We start from the raw sequence: 5952 nt of genomic DNA, 5'->3' as shown, positions 1-5952 counted from the left end.
AGGGTAGTAGGAGAGTGTAGGTTTAAGATTATGATTCATAATACAAAGAAGTGCGGGACTGGTCCAAAGAGATACTGCTTCAGTACTATGCCTTTTCCATCCTGTCAAAAGGAATGGAAAACAAAGGACAAAAGGGATAAAGACTCAGGTTTAATTCTCAGTTATATTTATACTAGAGGCCTGATGCATAAAATTCATGCAAGGGGCTTGGTCCTCACATCCTCGGCTGCCTCGCGGCCCCATTCCTTGCCCACTGGTCGTTCTGGAAGGTCGTTCCACCATCTGGTCTAATTAGCATATTAGCCCTTTATTATATAGGATTTTAATTAGGTATTTTTTTCTCTTCTAAATAATCAGTGTACTACTATTCTTTTGTAAGAAGCAATTTTCTTAATTAATCTCGCTTTGTAAACTCTCCCATAAAATGGCAAACATTTGAAAATCATTGGAACTCATTTCCTATTTACTTAGAAACTAGATTCTGCAAGCCATATTTATAACTCTTGGTTTAAATGTAAGCATTTATTCTCATATCAGAGTCCTTGGGTAACAATAGAATTTAAAAGCTTGAAGGACAGAGTTCTAGAAATAACTAACATTGATGTGGTTTTAATCTTCTTAGTACAGAATGTGTGTGCAGAATTAATAGAAGAAAAATGTTGGAATTCTTACTTTGGGAATCCACAAAATGCAAATGTTAAAGGGCTGCTTATTAATTAAGATAGATTTTAAGCATTCAGTTAGTGTTAAGAATTAAATATTTTAATTTATCAACCACCTACTAATCTTTACTAAGGATACACACATGGAAAACATCTTATTGGTACTGTAGGGAATGATGCAGTGTTTCGTTTTTTTAAAATTTATTTTATTTGTATTTTGTTTGTACAAATTAATTCTTAAATGGGTCAACAGCCCAACAGAAAAACTGCTAGAAGGCATGAACATGCAATTTGCAGAGAAAAGAAAATACACATGGCTTTTTTAAAAAAATATATTTTATTGATTTTTTACAGAGAGGAAGGGAGAGAGATAGAGAGTTAGAAACATCGATGAGAGAGAAACATCGATCAGCTGCCTCCTGCACACTCCCCAATGGGGATATGCCCGCAACCCAGGTACATGCCCTTGACCGGAATCGAACCTGGGACCTTTCAGTCCGTAGGCCAACGCTCTATCCACTGAGCCAAACTGGTTTCGGCAATACACGTGGCTTTTAAGCACAAGATATAATAGCCAATTTCACTCAATATTGAAGCAAACATAAAACCACTTTTCATTTATCAGATCAGAAAACAAAACAATAGATTTATAGAGGATTCAGGAAAATGGGCATTTTCATACACATTCTGGAAACCACATTTGCAATTTCTATCAAAATATCAAATGCATTTACCATTTTACTTATCAATTTATCTTGCAAAGTTGTACACATATCAAAGAGAGTGAATGAGGTAGATCTTATAGGCTAAAATAGCACCCTCTCCAAGACAAGTGAAAAAGCAAGGTGTAGAAGACAGTGTATATCCTAAGCTCGTGGTGTGTGTGTGTGTGTGTGTGTGTGTGTGTGTGTGTGTGTGAGAAAGGAGATTATACGGAAGATTGTAAATGGGTAAATTATTTCTGAATAATTGTTAATAATTTTACTTTTTAACCATAGTTCTCTCTGGGGTACTCTGTGAGGAAATTTACTCTTCACTGCTTTTTTTTTCTTTTATCATTTTATTTTCAATTACTGTTGATATACGTTATTATTTTAGTTTCAGGTGTACTCCCAAATGATTAGACATTACATAACTTAATAAGTTAGCATCCTGATAAATCTGGCACCCATCTGACACCATGCATAGTTATTAGACTATTATTATGTTTTTATATTTTAGAGCTATGAGATCTTCATGATATATAAGAAAATCAATTATCAGTTTCTAAAATAATGATAAATTTGATTTTTTTATTTTCTATATTTACTATTGTATTATACTATGATATTGCAGTGCAAAGTAGATGGAGAAACAAATATTATTATTATCATTTATTAAAGGAAAAATATGCACAAAGCATATGTGTGCATGACAAAGGCCTAATTTTGTAAATTAGAAATACAAATATACCCAGTTATTATAATTGTACATTTGATGAAGTCTTCTCTGGCAACTCATATTAAAAAAAGGCTAAGGTTAGAAATTGACTTAAAAAAAGAAGTGCTTATTTTTTCTTAGAGGGTGCTGACATAATTTATCCAAAAAGGAATTATTTTCTGTGTTTAGGAAGTTAGAATACTTTTCTTTTCTAATTTAAGTTTTGGGGTCACAAAAATAGTTTTTTCCAATGGAAATAATTCTATAGACAGACATTCTTTTTATTCCTATGCATCTGTAGCCTGAAAGACAAGTCTGGCTCCATTATTCATGTTAAAAGCATATTTGGAATTAGTAGTCTATATAGTTCAGAGCTTAGCTTTTTTCATATGTTTTGTTTCCATGCTAGGTCATTAATTTGGCTAAATTTTTACAAATATTATAAACTAAAATGTTCAAATGGTAAATCACACACAAATAACATGTTAATGAATAATACTCAATGGGGCAAAAGTAGGTTTACAGTTGCTTGTTTGGAAAACAATACCTCATTGTCCTTTTAATTTGCATCTCTCTGATATTTATTGATGAACATTTCTTATATGTCTTTTGGCCATTTGCATGTCCTCTTTGGAGAAGTGTCTATTTAGGTATCCTCTGTCAAGTTCTCAAAATATATTTTTGTTGATTTCAGAGAGGAAGGGAAAGGGAGAGAGAGAAGAAACATCAATGATGGGAGAGAAGCATTGATCATCCTCTGCCCATTTTAAAATTAGATTGCTTGTCTTACTTTTGTTGACTTGTATGAGTACTTTTTATAATTTTGAAACTAACCCCTTATCAGATGTATCATTGGCAAATATGTTCTCCCATGCAGTGGGTTCCCTTTTCATTAAAAAAATATATATTTGCATTGATTTCAGAGAGGAAGAGAGAGGGAGAGAGAGAGACAGAAACATCAATGATGAGAGAGAATCATTGACTGGCTGCCTTCTCCATGCCTCACACGGGGGACTGAGCCCGAAACCTGGGCATGTGCCCTGACTGGGAATTGAACTGTGACCTCCTGGTTCATAGGTCTACACTCAACTACTGAGCCGTGCTGGCTGGGCTCTTTTTCATTTTGATGCTGATTTCTTTTGCTGTGCAGAAGCCTTTTAGTTTTATGCAGTCCCATTTTTTAAAATTCTTTCCTTTGTATTGGTGAAAATTCTTCTATGTGAGATGTCTGATATTTTCCTGCCTATGTTTTCTTCTAGGATTTTGAGATACCATCTCACACCTTCAAGAATGGCTATCATCAATAAATCAACAAACAACAAGTGCTGGGGAGGATGTGGAGAAAAAGTAACACTAGTACACTCTTGGTGGAAATGCAACTGGTGCAGCCACTATGGAAAACAGTGTGGAGTTCCTAAAAAAATTAAAAATGGAGAAGAACAAAGTTGGAGGGATCACAATACCAGATATCAAGCTATATTACCAAGCCACTGTTCTCAAAACTGTCTGGTACTGGCACAAGAACAGACATATAGACCAATGGAACTGAACAGAGAACACAGAAATAGACCCAAGCCATTATGCTCAATTAATATTTGACAAAGAAAGCAAGAGCATACAATGGAATCAAAATAGTCTCTTCAATAAATAGTATTGGGAAAATTGGACAGACACATGCAAAAAAAATGAAACTAGACCACCAACTTACACCATACACAAAAAAAACTCAAAATGGATAAAGGACTTAAATGTAAGATAGGAAACCATAAAAATCTTAGAGGAATTCACAGGCAGCAAAATATCAGACATATGTCATAGCAATATCTTTATCGATACAGCTCCTAGGGCAACGGAAACTAAGGAGAAAATAAACAAATGGGACTACATCAAAATAAAAAGCTTCTGCACAGCAAAAGAAACCATCAACAAAACAACAAGAAAGCCCACTGCACGGGAGAACATATTTGCCAATGTTATCTCTGATAAGGGTTTAATATCCAAAATTTATAGGGAACTCATACAATTTAACAAAAGGAAGATAAACAAGCCAATGAAAAAATGAGCAAAGGAACTAAATAGACACTTTTTGAAAGAGGACATACAGAAGGCCAAGAGACATATAAAAACATGCTCATAGTCACTAATCATCTTAGAGATGCAAATCAAAACAACAATGAGGTACCATCTCACACCTGTCAGAATGGCTGTCATCAACAAATCAACAAAGAACAAGTGCTGGTGAGGATGCAGAGAAAAAGGAACCCTCTTGCACTGCTGGTGGGAATGTAGACTGGTGCAGTCACAGTGGAGAACTGTATGGAGTTTCCTCAAAAAATTAATAATGGAACTCCCATTTGACCAAGTAATCCCAGTTCTAGGAATATATCCCAAGAAATCAGAAACGCCAGTCAGAAAGAGTATATGCATCCCTATGTTCATAGCAGCACAATTTACAATAGCTAAGATTTAGAAACAGCCTAAGTGCCCATCAGCAGATGAGTGGATTAAAAAATTGTGGCATATGTACATTAAGGGAATGCTACACTCCTGTAAAAAAGGAACTCTTACCATTTGCAATAGCATGGATAGACCTGGAGAGTATTATACTAAGCAAAATAAGCCAATCAGAGAAAGATAAATATCACACCATCTCACTCATTGTGGAATATAATGAACAACATAAACTGATGAACAAAAATAGAGCCAGAAACATAGAAGCATCGAACAGACCATCCAACCTATGAGGGAAGGCAAGGGGTGAGGGGGTAAGAGATCAACTTAATGACTTATATGCATGCATATGATCATAACCAATGGACTCAGACAGTAGAGGGGTGAGGGCATGTGCTGGGGGGTGGGAGTGGCTGGGGAAAGGTCAATGGGGGAATAAGGAGACTTATGTAATATTTTAAATAATAAAGAATTTAAATAAAAAAAATTAAAAATGGAACTGCCATTTGACCCATTGATCCCACTTCTAGGAATATATCCTAAGAACCCCGAAACACCAAAAAGAGGGAATATAAGCAGCATTATTACAATAGCTAAGATCTGGAAACAGCCCAAGTGCCCATCAGTAGATGAATAAAAAAAAAATGTGGTACATTTACAGAATGGAATAGTATGCAGGTGTAAAAAAGAAGGATCTCTTAGCATTTGAGACAGCATGGAGGGATGTGTAGGGTATTATGCTAAGTGAAATAAGCCAGTCAGAGAAAAATAAGTGTCACATGATCTCACTTATATGTGGAATATAACGAACAAAATAAATTGATAAACAAAATAGATCCAGAGACCATGGGAGCATGGAACAGAATGAGGAATCTCAGAGGGAAGAAAGAAATGGGAGGGTCACAGCACGTGATTAACCAAGCAAATTCTATACATAATCCATGGACATAGAAAATAGGTAGGACTGGAGTGACAGGGGTGGGCTGGAGGGGGGTCAAAGTGGGGGGAAATTAGACATATGTAATACTTTGAACATTAAAGATAGAAAGAAATACAATAATTAGTAAATAATAATAGGAGAATTAACTCTTATTTACGTACTCACAACTGTAAACCTACTTTTGCCCCACCTAGTAAGCACAGATCATTTAAACTCCGAGGTAAAATTTGATAAGATGTTTTACATAACTTCAATGAATTGACAAGGTCTCGTGGAGAAAACAGTTCCAGATGGCAAACATACGCAAGGGAATTAGTCAAACAATTTCTTGGCAAGAACATTATGAATTTTATAATCAGTTGAGCGCCATTAAAATACAAAGCTGAGTCTAGTTAATAATCTACAATAATTGGTTAAAGAAGTATATTAGTGCCAATTTCCCTCTACTCATCCTACTTTTTCTCTTTTTTCAACCCATAA

This window comes from Myotis yumanensis, unplaced genomic scaffold, assembly GCF_028538775.1.
Source record: "Myotis yumanensis isolate MYYU_CA2020_CCGP unplaced genomic scaffold, mMyoYum1.0.hap1 SCAF_1, whole genome shotgun sequence".
NCBI classification, from domain to species: Eukaryota; Metazoa; Chordata; class Mammalia; order Chiroptera; family Vespertilionidae; genus Myotis; species Myotis yumanensis.
The sequence above is the reverse complement of the archived record's forward strand: the minus strand, read 5'-3'. Positions refer to the sequence as shown.